This window comes from Cnephaeus nilssonii, assembly GCF_951640355.1.
Source record: "Cnephaeus nilssonii genome assembly, chromosome: 2".
In the NCBI taxonomy this organism is placed as follows: Eukaryota; Metazoa; Chordata; class Mammalia; order Chiroptera; family Vespertilionidae; genus Cnephaeus; species Cnephaeus nilssonii.
Genome location: NC_137073.1, coordinates 77,178,071 through 77,196,905, shown reverse-complemented (window position 1 = coordinate 77,196,905; position 18,835 = coordinate 77,178,071).

Sequence of the window (18,835 nt, the reverse complement as noted above, 5' to 3'; positions counted from 1 at the left end):
AAGGAACAATGGGCTCTGCCAGCCCTTCTGTGTGAGAGAAAGCTGCCCCTCCAGCTCTTGCCCTAATTCCAAACAATTTAGTTCCTCCCCGTGTGTTCCTAAGGACTTCCATTCAGCTAGATTTCAGGCAGTTCTCAATAATGGTTGTTCTGCCAGGGCCGGTTTGGCTCAGTGGATAGAGCGTCGGCCTGCGGACTGAAAGGTCCCAGGTTTGATTCCGGTCAAGGGCATGTACCTTGGTTGCGGGCACATCCCCGGTGGGGGGTGTGCAGGAGGCAGCTGGTCGATGTTTCTCTCTCATCAATGTTTCTAGCTCTCTATCCCTCTCCTTTCCTCTCTGTAAGAAATCAATAAAATATATTTAAAAATAAAAATAAATAAAAAATAAATAAATATAGTTCAAAAAATAATAATAATAATGGTTGTTCTGTGGTTCAGTTTTGATGTGGTTGTGGGGGAAGTCTAGTACCACATTTACCTATGCTGACTTTGACCGGAAGTCTCCAGAGTTTATACTTTTAACCAAAAAACTATACTGTCACTCATTTTTAGGTAACTTGTCACCAACAATGAAACGAAGTCCAAGACTGATGCAGGCAGTTGTTTTCTAAAGGCCCATTGTATTTTATTTGTTTATTTGTTCCTGACAGATTGTGGGATTTTCTGTGCTACCATAGATAGTCCTGTTGATGGCAGTCAAGACTGCACATATCAGTGTGCAGTGCTTTTCTCCGCTTCCTGAGTTGGCTTACAGTTTGGGGTGGGAAGAAAATGAAAGACATTCAGCTAAGAGCTTATCAGGATTCTTGAAGGAACAATTAACCCCATTGTTTAATTGAGTTAAGTCTTGTAGCTTCATTGATCAAAGGAATGAATTGTCAGATCCCAAATTAGAGATGATCAATAAAGACAGAAGCTACTTAAGTGCTCCCTTGTCCTCTAGCCAAATGGAATTATTTAATATCTCTTATCTTGCAGGTCATTTGCTGGGTATCTCTGACTTCCTGTTCAGAATTTCAATTCCAGTTATATCATTACTAGAGGCCTGGTGCACGAAATTCGTGCACGGGGGGGGGAGTGTCCCTCAGCCCAGCCTGCACCCTCTCCAATTTGGGACCCCGTTTCGGGCAGTCGGACATCCCTCTCACAATCCAGGACTGCTGGCTCCCAACTGCTTGCCTGCTTGCCTTCCTGATTGCCCCTAACTGCTTCTGCCTGCCAGCCTGATCACCCGCTAACCACTCCACCGACAGCCTGATTGATGCCTAACTGCTCCCCTGCCAGTCTGGTCACCCCTAACTGCCCTCCCCTGCAGGCCTGGTCACCCCAACTTCCCTCCCCTGCAGGCCTGGTCCCCTCCAACTGCTCTCCCCTGCAGGCCCGGTCGCCCCCAACTTCCCTCCTCTGCTGGCCTGGTCCCTCCCAACTGCCCTACCCTGCTGGCCTGATTGCCCACAACTGCCCTCCCTTGCAGACCTGGTCCCTCCCAACTGCCCTCCCTGCTGGCCATCTTGGCGCAGCCATCTTGTGTCCACATGGGGGCAGCCATCTTTGACCACATGGGGGCAGCCATCTTGTGTGTTGGAGTGATGATCAATTTGCATATTACTTTTTTATTAGATAGGATAGAGGCCTGGTGCACTGGTGGGGGCCAGCTCGTTTGCCCTGAAGGGTGTTCCGGATCAGGGTGGGGGTTCCCTTGGGGCGTGAGGCAGCCTGGGCAAGGGGCCTGTGGTGGTTTGCAGGCCGGCCACACCCCCCAGCGACCCAAGCGGAGGCCCTGGTATCTGGGGTTTATTTATCTTCTATAATTGAAACTTTGTAGCCTTGAGCGGAGGCAAGCCTCCTGCTCACTCCGTGGCTGCCGCCATTTTTGTTGGGATTTATTTATCTTCTATAATTGAAACTTTGTAGCCTTGAGTGTAGGCCTGGGCTGGCCAGGGCAGCAGGGAAGCTTGGCTTCCTCCATTGCCGGGGAAACCCAAGCCTCCTGCTTGCTGCAGCTCCGTGGCCGCAGCCATCTTGGTTGGGTTAATTTGCATACTTGCTCCTGATTGGCTGGTGGGCGTGGCTTGTGGGTGTAGTGGAGGTATGGTCAACTTGCATATTACTCTTTTGTTAGATAGTATGTTGTCAGAAGAAAGTTTTAGTTTACTTTGTTTTTTCTAATCTTCTAGAACTAGCATTTGATCTTATTTACAAATCTGGTAAAAAGGAGATGGATCTATGAAATTTTTTTATCTACCAGAGTCCCTCAGAATTTAAATAGTGGTGGGAGGAGCTGCATTAATAAAGTTCACTTACTCTGACTTGAACAAACTTTATACAAGAAATTCTATCTTAGTTGCTTTCTGGATGAAACTTAAATTCTTATAGCTTTGCATTTAACATTGAATATTTCTTTTATTTTTTTAATTATTTTTTAATTTTTTAAATATGTTTTTATTGATTTTAGAGAGGAAGGGAGAGGGAGAGAGAGATAGAAACATCAATGATGAGAAATAATCATTGATCAGGTGCCTCCTGCATGCCCCCTACTGGGGACCGAGCTCACAACCTGGTCATATGCTCTTGACTGGAATCAAACAGAAACCCTTTAGTCTGCAGGCTGTCACTCTATCCACTGAGCCAAACCAGCTAGGGCATTTTGAATATTTCAGTAAAAAATATTTTTATTAAATAGTTTAGGAAGACCCATGGATATCTCAAAAGCTTCTATCTTAGGAAAAATAAAAGACAGGGCATGTATAAGTTCCAATTTGCATAAGACCTTTCCCCTTCCTTTTAGATGTTTTTTTCTCTGTGATCCCAAAGTCCCTGGAACATGTGTTCTCCAAACTCCTCTCCCATGATGAGTAATTAATTAGCTTACTCCAGTACTTTGAAGAAATACTTACATTTAAATTGCTTTCTTCCTATAGGTCTTTTGAGCCAAATCAAATTTTACAAGTTTTTGTGTCATCTGGCTTTTCCTACATCTCTCAGCTCACTTTCAACCTTTTTCTCAAAGCCATACTGAACCTCTTTGCTCCCCAAACACATGAAGTAGGGAAAGCCTTACAGTCTTTGCACACATGATTCAACGCCTGAACTATTCTCCCCATTTTATTCACTGGCTCCTTTTGGTTATTCAGATTTTAGTTTGAATATCACAGGGGCCCTTTGTCACCACCCAGCATAACCTACATGTAGTTTCCTGTCATATCTCAATTTCATTTTTGGGTATCACTCTTGTTTAGTCATCATGTCTCCTGAATCTCCTCCAATCTTTGACAGTTTTTCAGTCTTTCCTTGTTTTTGATAATCATGAGAATTTTGAAAAGTATTGTTCAGGTACTGTGTAGAATACTTACCCATTTCAAGGTGTCTGATGTTTTCTCATTATTAAACTGGAGTTATAGATTTTTTTGAAGCATACTACAGAGGTGAAGCATCCTTTTCACCGCATCGTATCAGGGGATACATGATATCAATGTACTTATCACGAGTGATATTAACTTTGGTCACTTTGTTAATGTGATATCAACTAGGTTTCTCTGTAGTAAAGTTACTATTTTTTTCCTTTCCATACTTTGTTCTTTGGAAGTGAGCCATTAATTCCAGCCCACAGTTAAGAGGAAAGGAATTAAACTTCACCTCCTGGAAGGAGAGTGCATACATATTATTATTTGGAAATACTCTCTAAAGAAGATGTGACCCTTCTCTCTTACTTATTTCTTTATTTAATCATTTGTATTCATATATTTGTGATATTTATATCAGTATATAACTCAGGATATTTGTTCTTTGGGTTATTGTTTATTTACTAGAAGATTCTTGCAAGAAGAGGCCTTCCTTCCCCTGGCTGCCGGCACCGCCTTTGCTCCAGCCCGGAGCCGCCTTTCCGCCTTCGCTCCACCCTGGAGCCGCCTTCCGCCTCTCGCCTTGTTGCATCAGTTTGCATATTCTCTCCTTATTGGCTGTGGGCACTGCCATCTTTGTCGTGGAGTTACGGTCATTTTGCATATTCCAGCTTTATTAGATAGGGTTTTATTTATTTATTTGTTTGTTTGTTTATTTGTTTATTTAAGAGTTATTTGTTATTCCACTTATTTATGCATTCATTGGTTGATAAAACCCAAGCCCTTGGTGTATCAAATTGGATGATGCTCTAACCATCTGAGCCACCCAGCCAGGGTCCTTGAGTTATAATCTAATACCATCACTATCTTGTTGCTCAAATTGTTCCAGCTTTGACCATTGGGAACACTTTCAGTTTGGTTTCTGTGTGCTTTTGACATGCCCCATCCTTTTCTATTTTTATTTTTAGCACTTCCTTACTTTCTGTCATTAAGTGATGCACCAGGCTCATCATCTATATCTCCTGCTCCAGTCCTAGAATCAGCTATTTCTCTAAGGAGCCCTGGTTCCTTTTTTGGAGAATGGCACTTCAAAACCAAGATCTGGGTGCTGGGTATGCTAACTGTTACTGGAATGTCACTGCTCCTGGCATCCTCCCGGACAGAGCAAGGAAATAAATGTTTGTATACTAACCCATGTTTTCCCACATATCTACATTTACAACTGAAGCAGTACATAAAAAGACGGCAGTTGGTGAGTTCAGAGTGACATCTCCAACTCTATGCTAGTCTTCGCCTCTGCCCCTGCCTTGCTTATTCATAACTTCTTTCTCTGAAAGGAATAAACCTGGCTCCAATGATCTTCAATGTATTTAATTGTTTGTTCAGCCCTTGTAAACATGTAATTTCAGAATTACTAATCCATACCCTATGAGAAGCAACTGACAGTGTTTATTAATGGTTCTCTTTGTCTCCTGCCTTACAATATCCCGTTAAAACATCATTTTACAAAGTTCACATAGGTCAACTTTTTTTTTTACCACCTCCTACAGTGAGGTTATGTCACACACTTGTCATACAATTAGAGTCACTTGTTTCCATTTTGCATTTCACACTTTGATCCCCACTCTCCTCCCCACCCCCCACCCTGACTTCCTGGTTCATTATTTTTTAAAGTTGCATACTGTAAAAGTTCTATGGGTTTTGACAAATGTAACAAATTATTTCTCCACCATTCCAGAACCATACAAAATAGTTCCATCACCCTAAAAAATTTTCATCATGGAAACCTTTGTAGTCCCTTCCTCCAACCTTTGACAACCATTGATCTATTTTCCATCCTTATGTTTTGCCTTTTCAATAATGTCATATAAATGGAATCATATAGCCTTTTGAGTCTGGCTTTTTTTCACTGAGCAAAATGCTTTTAAGACTCATTCATATTACATGAATCAATGGCTCATTCCTTTTTATTGCTATACTAGTGGCCCGGTGCATGAAATCCGTGCACATTAAAAGGGGATTAATTAGAGGAAATATTTTAATATTGCTATTTGCCCTTTCTCTATAATAGAAGTGTCAGAGATGAAAGAAAATTAGTAAAATGTATATGAAAATCTTCCTCCTGTCAGAGTCTGGGGCGCACCACGGGACCCAGAGTCAAGTCCCCGCCCACCCACATGTGCCTCGAAATCACGTGGGACCCAGACCCAGCCGGCCCCACCCCCATTGGGCTAGATCCAGTCCCGGCCAGTCCCACCCTTGTCAAGCCCAGCCGGGCAGGTGGTGCAGCCTCAGGTCCCTTGGCCCGGCGCCAGGCCAGGGGACCTCAGGCTGCGCCCCCGGCCCAACACCAGGGGGGGGGCCATACCTTGAGGACCCCTGTCAAGCCCTGTTGGGAGGGGGCCACAGCCTCAGGTCCCCCGGCCCAAGGTGGGGGGAGCAGCCTGAGGTCCCCCAGCCCAGCAACAGGGCAGGGGGCACATCTTGAGGTCCCCTGTCAAGCCCCGCCAGGCAGGGGGTGCGGCCTCAGTTCCCCCACCAAGCCCCACTGGGCGGGGGCGTACCTTGAGGTCCCCCGTCAAGCCCCGCCGGGTGGAGGGCGCAGCCTCAGTTTCCCTGTCAAGCCCTGCCGGGTGGGGGGCATGGCCCAGGTCCCCTGGCCTGGTGCTGGGGCGGGGGGTGCAGCCTCAGGTCCCCCATCAAGCCCCGCCGGGCTGGGGGTGCACTGTGAGGTCCCCCATCAAGCCCTGCCGGGCAGAGGGCAGGGCCTGAGGTCCCCTGTCAATCCCCGCCAGGCGGGGGAACGCAGCTTCAGGTCCCCCAGCCTGGCTCCAGGGTCGGGGGCACGGCCTCAGGTCCCCCGCCAAGCCCCATTGGGTGGGGGGTGCACCTTGAGGTCCCCTGTCAAGCCCTGCCGGGTGGGGTGCACCACCTCAGGTCCTCGGCCTAGCGCCAGGGCAGGGAGCGTGGCCTCAGGTCCCCTGTCAAGCCCCACGGGGGGGGGGTGGCGGGGGCTGCAGCCTCAGGTCCCTGCTGATTGCTCGTTAAGGTTCGTTACTGGAACTCGGCCTCTGCTGTGGGTGCAGCCATCTTGTGTTACGGAAATATGCCTCTGCTGTGGGCGCCGCCATCTTTGTGATGAGTACCGGTCAATTTGCATATTCCCTCTTTATTATATAGGATTGTATGGATATATAACGGTTTATCCTTTTACTTGTTGAAGAACTTCTTGGTTGTTGCCAGTTTTTGGAAATGATGAGTGAAGCTGCGGTGAACCTTGTGTGAACACCAGGTATTCATTTGGATAGAATTAATGGGTAAATGTTATTGTTGTTTAAGTCTCTAAGTTTGGGGGTAATTTATTACAGAGAAATAGGTAACATACTTTTTCCCCCTGAACCATTCGAGAGTAAGTTGCAGATGCCCTTTATCCATAAATACTTAAATATGTATGTCCTAAAATATTCTCTCATGTGACCATGGAAAAATATCAATATTAGGATCTAATTTGCATCTTTATTCAAATTTTACTCGTTGTTCCAATAATGTCGCTTATAGCTGAAGAAAACTCCCATATAACTCATTATGCTCAGGTGGCATGTCTCCCCTTCCTTAAAATCTGGTAAGATTCCGCCTGGCTGGCTTGGCTCAGTGGTTGAGCATCAACCTGTGAACCAGGAGATTGCAGTTTGATTCCCTATCAGGGCACAAGCCTGGGTTGCGGGCTCAATCCCCAATGAGGGGCATGCAGGAGACAGCCAATCAATGATTCTCTCTCATCATTGATGTTTCTCTCTCTCCCTCTCTCCTCCTCTCTGAAATCAATAAAAATACATAGATTTTAAAAATGTGATTAAGATTCCTCAGTCATTGTCTTTCATGACATCAACATTTTTAATAAACCAACTATTTTATAGAATGTCCCACATTTTGGGTTCATCTACTGTTTTCTTACTATTGGATTCAGAAATATGCATTTTTGGCAGAAATACTATTATATTAGGAGACACATTATACCAACTTGTACTGTTATTAGCTATGTCAATTTAATTAAGATGCTATCTACCATGTCTCTTAAATGTGTAGTTATTATTTCCCCCTTTGTAATTATGTAATAAGTATCTTATGGGCCAATACTTTGAAATTATGCAAATATCCTATTTCTCATTAAACTTTCATCCTCTAATTTTAGCATTTATTGATTATTCTTGCCTGAATCAACTATAACTATGTGGATTGCCAAATTGGTTTTTCTACATTTTTTGTTGGCATTGTAAGGAAGAGCTTTCTTTACCTACTTATTTATGTCAATATCAGTATGTGTATCCTTAAAGAATTCTGGCTTTATATACGTCAAATTAAAATTTGGTAATTTTAAGCATAGGTTTTTCTTTCATCCCCTTTTCTGCCTTTTTCCTCCCCATCTCTTCTCTCCCACCCATGGGCTTCAGAAGGCATTTATTTGCTTCAGAGGTGGGCTCAAAGAACTAAAGCAAATAAAAAATCCAGTTGTATTTCTGAATAATTTTTTTAACCTCTGATATCAACTGTACCTTGATACCTTGTATCCTAGGGATTTTTAAAGTATCTACCACTGATTTATCTTGTATTGATTAGCAACAGAAAGAGGTGAGAAAGAAAATTGGTTACTATATGTATTTTTTAAAAATATATTTTTATTGATTTCAGAGAGGAAGGGAGAGGGAGAGAGAGACAGAAACATCAATGATTAGAATCACTGATCAGTTGCCTCCTGCACGCCCCACACTGGGGATCAAGCCCACAACCCGCAGGCATGTGCCCTGACCCAGAATCAAACCATGACCTCCTGGTTCATAGGTCGATGTTCAACTACTGAGCCATGCCAGCTGGGCCTATATATATTAATAACAATGCAAAGAAAAGACCATGGGTGGCTGCTACAATAATTTTTCTTTTTTGCCACTTGTTAGAACACAAGTTCATATGTGTAACATCCTTCCTCCCCTACTCATCCGTGTTCTCTTTCAACTTGTACCTCGGCATGCTGGAGTTCTTCAGCTGGTAAGGTTAGCCATACTTCTTTTCCAAAGCTATATTCGGTAGTTGGTCAGTATAGCAAGGTACAGTTGGTGCCCACCCAGATCCTCTGCAAAACCAGTTAGCCATCCCCCAGCTGATGAAGTGTAGGCTGATGACAGCCCACGGTTGCATCCTTCTCCTGAGCATTGCCTTTGACTGATAAGCACTGCCTCACCCAGCACATGTCCCAAAAGAGCAGAATCCATGCAGCAGACCCCCACCCCATCACTCACAGTCACCCCACTTGGGGAAGGTGTGCTTCCTGTTCCAATTGTAGGCTCTGTGGATGTAGAGGTCTTGTTTCCCAGAGAGGAGTTACTTCCACAGGAAACCCAGGAAATTTCATTAAACTTAAAAGTGGCCACTGCTACTGAGTCACTTTAGGCTTTTCAGGCCAGTGGACCAGCAGGCAAGGGCACATGCCTTGGTTGCAGGCTCCATCCCCAATTTCTGGCCCTGGTGGGGGTGGAGGGCGGGAACATGAGGGAAGCAACCAATCCATGTGTCTCTCTCACATCAATGTTTCTGTCTCGCCCCCTCCCTTCCACTCTCTCTATAAATCAATGGAAAAAATATCCTCCGGTGAGGATTAGCAACAACAACAAGAAGTGTTATTTATTTGACTGGCCAATTGGTTCTGGCTGTTTGTTGCTGGGAGCTCAGCTGGGAACGTGTTCCTTGGGTCTCAGTTCCTGACTATATGAACCTCTCCATGGGCTACGGGCTACTTCCCAGCATGGTGGTTGGGTTTCAAGATCAAGTGTTCTGTTGTACTGCTTTTTATGAGCTAGCTTCTAACGTCACATAACATTATTTTTACTGTGGTCACAACCCTGCCCAGATTTAAGGAGGAAACACAGATCTCACCTCTCCTTGGGGAAAAATACATTCCATCACAAGGAAATAGGCTTGCTGTAAACTTGCCTCTTTCATATGACCTGCGACATAGTCTGCTGAGTTTACAGATGACCCTGCACACCTGGAAAGGACCTGGGGGCCATTGCCACCTGCTTGTTTTACGGTGCTTTGGGAATTTTCCATTAGAGGAGAAGTCATTGCATACCTGCCCACACACCTGCCTGGAAGTCACCACCACTACTGACTCATGACAACTGTCACCGAGTGTTCGGGTTTAAATCCTACCTCATGAACTTATGGACTGTGTGACCTTTCTGTGTCTCAGTTTCTTCAACTGTAAACTGAAGATAATAAAACCGGCTTGAGAAGACTGCATGAAGATTAAATGAGTTAATTCATGTAAAGGCTTAGAGCCTGCCACGTTGTGAACCTAAAGAGGATTCTACCCCAGGCACAGACTACTCTCCTTTGTGCCCATCTGCCCCTGTTTCTAGGAGGAAGTAAAATTGCTCCTGGCCAGAAAGGACCTTCCAAGTGTTAGGGTCCAAGTAGCATCAACCAAAGAGTCACATGGAGGGGATCTGGGGCTGACCATCCTCAACGAGGCAGCCCTCTCACTTGGCCTGTGAGACGGGAAAATGCTCACCTGGATCCTTCTGCCTCTGGCCACCTGCGGAAGACACGGGCTACGCCCTGCCACTCACTGTCCTCCATCCCGGAGGCAGGGAACCTGCTAGGCCAGTGGTCGGCAAACTGCGGCTCGTGAGCCACATGCGGCTCTTTGGCCCCTTGAGTGTGGCTCTTCCACAAAATACCACGGCCTGGGCGAGTCTATTTTGAAGAAGTGGTGTTAGAAGAAGTTTAAGTTTAAAAAATTTGGCTCTCGCCCTAGCCGGTTTGGTTCAGTGGATAGAGCATCAGCCTGCGGACCAAAGGGTCCCGGGTTCGATTCCGGTCAAGGGCATGTACCTTGGTTGCAGGCTCCTCCCTGGCCGGGGCCCCGGTCAGGGCTTGTATGATTGGCAACCAATCGATGTGTTTCTCTCCCATGGATGTTTCTCTCTGTCTTTCCCTCTCTTCCACTCTCAGCAGATCAATGGAAAAATATCCTTGGCTGAGGATTTAAAAAAAAAAATTGGCTCTCAAAAGAAATTTCAATCGTTGTACTATTGATATTTGGCTCTGTTGACTAATGAGTTTGCCGACCACTGTGCTAGGCTGCTCCTCTCTGGCCAGTGTGAATGGCCTCCATGAACAGAACAGCGTGATCCCCAAATGGAGCACGAGCAGAGAGGCAGACAGCCTCAATCAGTTATCCTCAGATGCCTCTCAGCAGCCAGGGACCCTGGTTAATCAAACCATCATTCAGGGCAATGAGCAAACCGGAAAACCACTGGCCAGAGGAGGAGCATCAACCCTGCAGATATAAGAGAAAGTGAATTCTAATGAAAACAAGGTATGGCCCTGACCGGTTTGGCTCAGTGGATAGAGCATCGGCCTGCAAACTGAAGGGTCCCAGGTTCGATTCCAGTCAAGGGCATGTACCTGGGTTGCAGGCACATCCTCAGTAGGGGGTGTGCAGGAGGCAGCTGATCGATGTTTCTCTCTCTCTCATCGATGTTTCTAAATCTCTATCCCTCTCCCTTCCTCTCTGTAAAAAAATCAATAAAATATATTTTAAAAAAAGAAAAGAAAACAAGGTATGAATAGGAGAGAGACGTCTGCTTTGCCCTTCTCCAAATCCCACTGATAGAGCCAAGCAATAGAACAATGAATTCAAAGCAGGAGAGGAAAACCAGAAAAGGTGCTTCCAGCAGACCAATATAGTAAGGAATTTTCAAAAAGATAAAAGAAATGGGAATCAACTGGCAGAGCAGAAGAACCTAAAAACCCTTATAGGGAATAGGGCACTTGAGCAGTTAACAAAAGAGAGAAACAATTGAGCCAAACCCCTAAAACCCTACCAACTTCCAACTCCTGGAGTTGCTTCTGCAGCAGCTGGCTCCGCTGTATGGGCTCCGATGACAGCCACAGGTACAGTGTTTGAATTAGTTGTTTATCACAGCAGACTCAGAGCCGTGGTGTGCTAAATCCAGGCTCCTGGGACTCTATGTGCACAACTCTTCCCAACTCCCATTCGGTGATGTTATGTTGCCAGCTTGAAACTGGCCAACGTAGGAGAATTTATACTACGAAATTCAGCAAACACTGCAAATCAAGGCTTCCTTCCGCCACTTCAGAGCTGGTTGTTAAATATTTACCAGCATATCACTGCTCCGGCGTTAGCTAAGATTAAAGAGAAAGGGCAATGCCCAAAGGGTCAGGGAAACCACGCGAAGAAGAGAAATTACCTACATAGTCTGCCTATCTCTCCACAATCCCATGAGGCAGATTCCTGTAACCAAAACATGCATTCACTGCCAGGTACACAGGAGTTCTCATCTGAAGTGAAGAAATGCATTCCAACTATGAACAAAGTCCAGTCTGGACTTGCACCTACAAATAGGAACAGAAAACGAAGAATCAACAAACATTTTTGGGAAACCAGGAGTATAGAAGGAAGCACCAAATTCAACAAACAGAACTAGCTCACACTAAAAACATATATAGAGTTAATAGAAACAGGTTAAACATAGCTAGTATCTTTATATTACTTAATATATTACAGAGTTACTTAAAAGCATATCACATCCAAAAAAATAGAGACAGCTGCTATGAAACAACCAGAATTGATGGAAATTTAAAAATGAGATTGGTAAACTGAATAGTTGGGCTGAATATGCAGTTATCGAGTTGGGAAACTGAGCTGAGAGATTCTTCCAAAATGGTATTTCACAAAAAGAGGAAGAAAGAAAAGAAAGGGAGAGAGAAGAGGTTAGGAAGAGAGGGAGGGAGGGAGAGAGGGAGGGGAAGAGAAAGAGAGAGAGAGAGAGAGAGAGAGAGAGAGAGAGAGAGAGAGAGAGAGAGAGAGAGAGAATATCAAGAGACCTGAAGGATAGATATAACTAAAATTGTAAATATAGAACTTATAAAGCTGTGAGACTAAAAGGGAGAAAAATTATCAAAGAACATTTCCCAGAACTAAAGAGGGACTTGGACTGAAAGGGCCTATTAAAGGCCAGGCAGAATTTGTGCAACATGATCTGCTGAACATATATAGATATTAACATGATCAACAAAAGTTAGGTCTTTCCTGCCTCTCCTTTTAGAAACCACCCATAAACAATAAGACTGAGAAACAGTAACGCCAGCTCCATAGCTGATGAACTAGAAGGTAACTGAAGCTCAAATAGGAAGGAGGACTGACAAAAGCAGTGAACGTCAGAGATACAGGGAAGCATGGAGCTCAGAGCTACAGGTCTGGGAAAAAGCCAGCAGAACCCATGACTTTAAAGTGCATGACTTAAGACAAAAATCAGTAATTTCTCTTTTGCAACAACAGAGTGACGTTCTGGTGGTGGAACTTCTCTGAACTTAGTTTAGAACTGAGAAAAAGCTGAGGAAGTCGATTTTAGCAAGAAATATCATAGACTAATCATTTTTTCAGGAAGTAGTCTGTTGTTCAGGGAGGGGGGAGGGGGAGGGAGACTGCATTGTGACATCCCTTCGAGCTGTCCTCAAGTGGGCTGCAGACAAGAAAAACAAAGGAACGGACACACACATAACCCTGGGTTCTGGGAGCCTTTCTGCTGACTGTGATTACAGTCCTGGCCTCTCCATACAAACTCAGTAGATAACAGTCTGGGGGTCGGGTGGGGTGGGGTGGAGGACTCACTTTATTTAAAGTTGAGTACCGGTAAGTAAACTTTTTTTTTTTTAATAGCTAGCCTAACTGTAAAAAAGAGACAAGAAGAATAAACGGGTTTAAAAAAAAAACAACAAGAGGCAAAACAAATGGCAGATGAAGAATGAAGAATTCTCACCACGGAGCAGATAAAAATTGAGACCAAACTGTCGTTAATTAAATATTTAAAAATTATCTCTGTAAAATTCATCTGTTTAAACAAGAGCACAAAGCAGAAATATAAGTGTTCAGGGATGGTAAGATAAAAATATGAAGACAGGTTTTTCTTCATGTGGATGAAACCTGAGACAGCAGGGCCCAGGGAGAAGTGATAAGGCAATAAAAATGGCAGATGTAAACATGATACTGCAAGCAGCACAAAGGAAAATAGGCATTGCTGAAAACACAGTGAGACAGGTGCTCAGAGGGCAGGTGATGAAAGAAAAAACAATAAAGTGAAAACATATTTTAAGCTAAAAAGGATCAGAGAGGAAAATTTTGAGAGACAAAAAATGAAAACTCTATTCAGGCCTGATTGGTGTCTTTTATTCTGAACACTAAAATAAGATATAAGCTATTCAAGTGAACATAAAAGAAATATTTAAAATCTAATTGAAATATTCCAGAAATAAAAGACTTGTAACAACTTATTGAAGAAACACAACATATCATTGACAAAATCGGCTTGTCCCATACCCAAATTTGTTCTTCCCTGCTTCCAAACAACCCAGACTAAGGCTAGAGTCCCTGAATCACTGTGTGGAGAAGTGTGTCCTATGATTTGGAATGTGCTATAGACTGTTACCCTAAAGAGAAATACATTCCTGTTTTGATGCTATCATTTCATTTGGGATCTATCATAATTGGCTATCCTGTCCTAACAGGGTCACAGAAAAAAATGGATGTGCGACATCCATAATAAGATATATTGTCATAAATTTATTTGACTTCAAAGAAAAACAAACAACATTTTTGGACAGGTGGGTTGAAAAAGTGATGTAAAAAAGGAAAAACCATTCAGGCTAGCTTAAGATTTCTCCACAGGTTATTTACTGTGAGGAGACAGTAGAACAATTCTATAAAATCAAGGAAATAAAGTATGACAATAATTACACACAATTGATACTAATCAAATAGTCATTGAAGTAAAAAAGACAACAGAAAAACATTTTATTTTATTTTATTTTATTTTATTAGTATACACATACTTTAATATCTTTGGTGCTGGCGTTTGTGTTTTCCCCAGTTCCACCACCATTTTTTTTTTTAATCCTCACCTGAGGATATTTTTCCATTTATTTTTAGAGAGAGAGGAGGGGAGGGGGAGAGATAGAGAGAGAGAAACATTGACATGAGAGAGACACAACAATTGGTTGCCTCCTGCACGCACCCCGAACAGGGCCAGGGATGGAGCCTGCAACCCAGGTACATGCCCTTGACCAGACTCAAACCTGGGACCCTTCAGTCCGTGGGCCAACACTCTACCCACTGAGCAAAACCGGCTAAGGCCCACCACCACTTTTTAATGTGTGGGTAAAATTCTGATTTATCCCATTTTAAATAGGTAGCACAATCACATGGAATGAAATTCAAAAAGTGGTAAAACCCATCTTTTTATTCCCATTATCTAGTTCCCCTATTCAAAGGCAATTGCACTCACTTCTCAAGATTAAATGCAAAGGCAGTCATAGTTAACAGTTTCTTACATATCTTTCCCAAGATAGCATATGCATACATAAGAAAATAAACATGTAATATACCTAGATTTATATATATATATATATATATATATATGTATAAAATATTTCTGTATCTATGTCAAATGTTTGTGACATATATGTTTGTATATATTCACAAACACACACAGATATAGTTTTACTAGAGGCCTGGTGCACGACATTCATGCACTGGGGGGTGGGGGGTGTGTGTTCACCTCAGCCCTGCCTGTGCCCTTTAGAAATCCGAGAGCCCCTGGACATCCTTAGCGCTGCTGTGGAGGCAGGAGAGGCTCCCGCCACCACCACTGCACTTGCCAGCCATCAGCCCAGCTTGTGGCTGAGAAGCACTCCCACTGTGGGAGCACACTGACCACCAGGGGGCAGCTCCTGCATTGAGCATCTGCCCCCTGGTGGTCAGTGAGTGTCATAGTGACTGGTCGTTCCACCATTCGGTCGATTTGCATATTACCCTTTTATTATATAGAATTTTTATGCAAATGGAAATATACCATACATTCTGTTCTATACCTTGCTTTCCCCCCTTATTAATATATTTTGAATGTCACATAGTAGTGTGCTGGTAAATATTTTATAACCAGCTGTCTTGCCCCTGTTATGTTCCACAGAGGAGCTAAGATGGTCCTTCTAAATATTATGCTATGACACCCTTCTACTGGGAACCCTCTGAGGGCCCCTTACTGCTCTTTGAACAACACCTGAAGGTTTCCTATGGCCTACAGGGAGGTGGCTGATCTGGCCCCTGACTTTTACCTTATTTCCTACAACTCTTACCCATTTGTTCTACTCAAGCCACGTCTACCTCATTGCTGCTTGATACTTCTTCCTCCAAACATCACATCATTTTCTCCTTTACTAGTACTTCATTCACCTTCTCAGATAGGCCGTCTTTGAACATTCTCTCTACAATAGCTCCTCACCCACCTGTCACTCCCTGTTCCTCCTAATAACATTAACAGCTTGCACTTATTGAATTTACTATATGCTAGGCACTATTCTAAGTGCTTACAATATTTTATATTTATTTTTGTATTTTAATATGTTTGTATTTATTTTAGAGAGAGAGAGGAAGGGGGAGAGAGAGAGAGAGCGAGAGAGCGAGGGAGAGAGAGAGAGAAAGAGAGAGAGAGAGAGAGAGAGAGAGAGAGAGAGAGAGAGAGAAACATTGATGTGAGAGGGAAATATTGATTGGTTGCCTCAGGAACTCACAACCTGGTATGTGCCCTGACCAGGAATGAAACAGGCAACCTTTCGGTGCATGGAACGACACTCAACCAACTGAGCCACACTGGCCAGGGCATAAGTGCTTTCCATATTTTTTTAATTTTTACTTTTTAAATTGATTTTAGTGAGAGAGAAAGAGGGGTGAGAGAGAAACATCGATGTGAGAGAGAAACACTGATCGGCTGCCTCCCATACACACCCTGACTGGGAATCCAACCAAAACCTGGGTATGTGCCCTGATCAGGAATCGAACCCAAGACCTTTCAGTGCCTGGGCAATGCTCCAACCAACCAAGTCACACTGGCCAGGGCGCTTTCCATATTTTACATTAGACAATCCTTACAACAACCCGTTGGGATAGGTGCTGTTATTATCCCCACTTTTCAGATGTACAAATGAGTCACACAAATTGTTAAGTAACTTCCCCAAAGGTCACAGAGCTCCTAAGTGTCAGAGCCAGGACTAAAACCCAGGCAGTTTAATACCAGAGCCATATTCTATATAATTTCTCATCTGCTATTTTTAAATACAATATTATACTGCCCTTCCCTGATTTTTTTTTAGTATAGTACTTATCAGTATACCATATTTCTACTGACATATATCAGACATTATACTATATATCTACTTATTTATTTTACAGTATTTTACTTTTGCCCATTATTCCTACTGGGCTGTAAGATTTCTTCTGAGGGCAAGACTTACCTGTTTTCTTCATTGCTCTATATCACACATCTAAAACAGTGCCAACACACAATATACAAGACACAATTATTGAATACGGTAAGTGAATGACGGTATGTATCTGTACATATCTACAGACACTTCCCCCCGAACCGCCCCCTCCCCCCAATATGGGAGCTCACGGATAAAGTGAAAAGTAGGAAATGATGTGATTTTAAGAATAAAGAAAGAATGAATTCCATCCTAACTACCAACCCAACCACATACACATGCAAAAATAAAAAATAAAACCAAGAAAGATGCTACAAAGAACAGTCTATAGCTTTTTATGGCAAAATAGAAACTTAATCTAAAGGATGGATCAGTGAATACAGAGGAAAAGAAATATAAGTGAGATTATGCAGAAGGTAACAGTGTAGCAGCTTTTGTTGTTGCTGTTGTTTTGGAGGAGATATATTTGGAGATAGCTTTGAATAAGGGAAAGGAGTGGTTTTAGTTGGCATGTGGGAAGTGGGAAGAAAAAAATAACATACAATTTTTTGGACCTAAATGAAAAAAAATAACTAACTGGTGACAGTTTGCTCTTGAAACACTTTTTAAAAATGTATATCAAGACAAATGTCATCCAGTGGAGTTGTAAGGCTAGAAATGAAGTTTTATTTCCTTACCTTTGGATCTGGCTAGTTTGGCCCAGTCCAATTGACTCCCTGCAAATAGTTCATCAGAATTTAGTAGTCTTTCTTTAGGATTTTGATAGAGAACATTGTAGTCATGTCTACAAGCTCACTTGGTTGTGTTTCCTTCTGCCTGTAAAAGGGGACTGGTTTTTAATACAATGACCAGATGTCCTGTTTAGGGTGGGACAGCCCTGGAATTTGATTAGAATCTGAGTTTTTAAACAATTATATTTCTAGCATGTTTCAGAACTGACAGTTAGGAGAAAGACTTTTTAAAACAGTAATATAAAAATTTTGCTTGAATTTTTTTTATAGGATCCTTATTAGTTAGGATTCATATCCATTTATAGCACCTGGCTTAACAGAGACAATAAACAAAGAAGGGACTTCTTTTGGAAAGAATGTGACAATTGATGAACACCAGACCACGTTTAAAAAACAACACACATAAATAAGAGCTCTGGGGTGGATGAATCTAACTTTCACCCTTGACCCTCATTTTCCTTTGACCTCCTCTCTTGCTAGAGTCCTCACTTACTTTCCTTTGTAACATTTTCCTCATGCCTTTGTTAACAGTTGTTTAATACTGTTAATGTTTACCACAAGTTAACAGTAGCTTAACAATTACTCGTTGTATGACCTTGGCAATTTACTTAATCTCCTGGAGCATGTTTTCTCATCTGCAAAAACTGGGATAATAATAGTAGTGACCTTATAGGGCTGTTGTGACGATTCACTGAGATAATACATAAAAGGTGCTTTTACCATGCAGAACTAAAATTATGCACGCAATTATAGTTATTTTTTCCAATGAATTGATCATCCTAGGGAGTTAGCTGGTCCTAGAAGTACTGAGCTTCAGAAATTGGTCTGTACTCCACTATACCTCATGGACTCCCAAACCACTGCACTAATTGAGGAAACTCCCAGTGAATCCAGGGTAATTTCCTGCAAAAAAAAAGAAAGAAAAGAAAAGAACACAAACTGTTTTGAGGTTATCGTTCAGAACAAACGATTCATTCATTTTTTGTGTGTAATAAATATTTATTGGTCACTAACTATATGTGAGTTATTCTTGTAGGTACATTATTTTTTAATTATCATCTCTACTATCTTCTTCATTATGGGTCCATATAGATTTTTAATTTATTTTTAAAAAATATGTTTTATTGGCGGGTGGGGGTAAAAGGGAGAGATCAACCAAAGGACTTGTGTGCATGCATATGAGCCTAACCAGTGGTTAAGGACAACAGGGGGGTGGGGGCATGCGTGGGGAGGGGTGTGGGATGGGAATGGGGGGATGAGGACAAATATGTGATACCTTAATAAATGAATTAATTAAAAAAATATATGTTTTATTGATTTCAGAGAGGAAGGGAGAGGGAGAGGGGGACAGAAACATCTATAATAATAAAAGCATAATATGCTAATTAGACCGGACATCCTTCTGGACGAAGCCGCTGTGGCGGG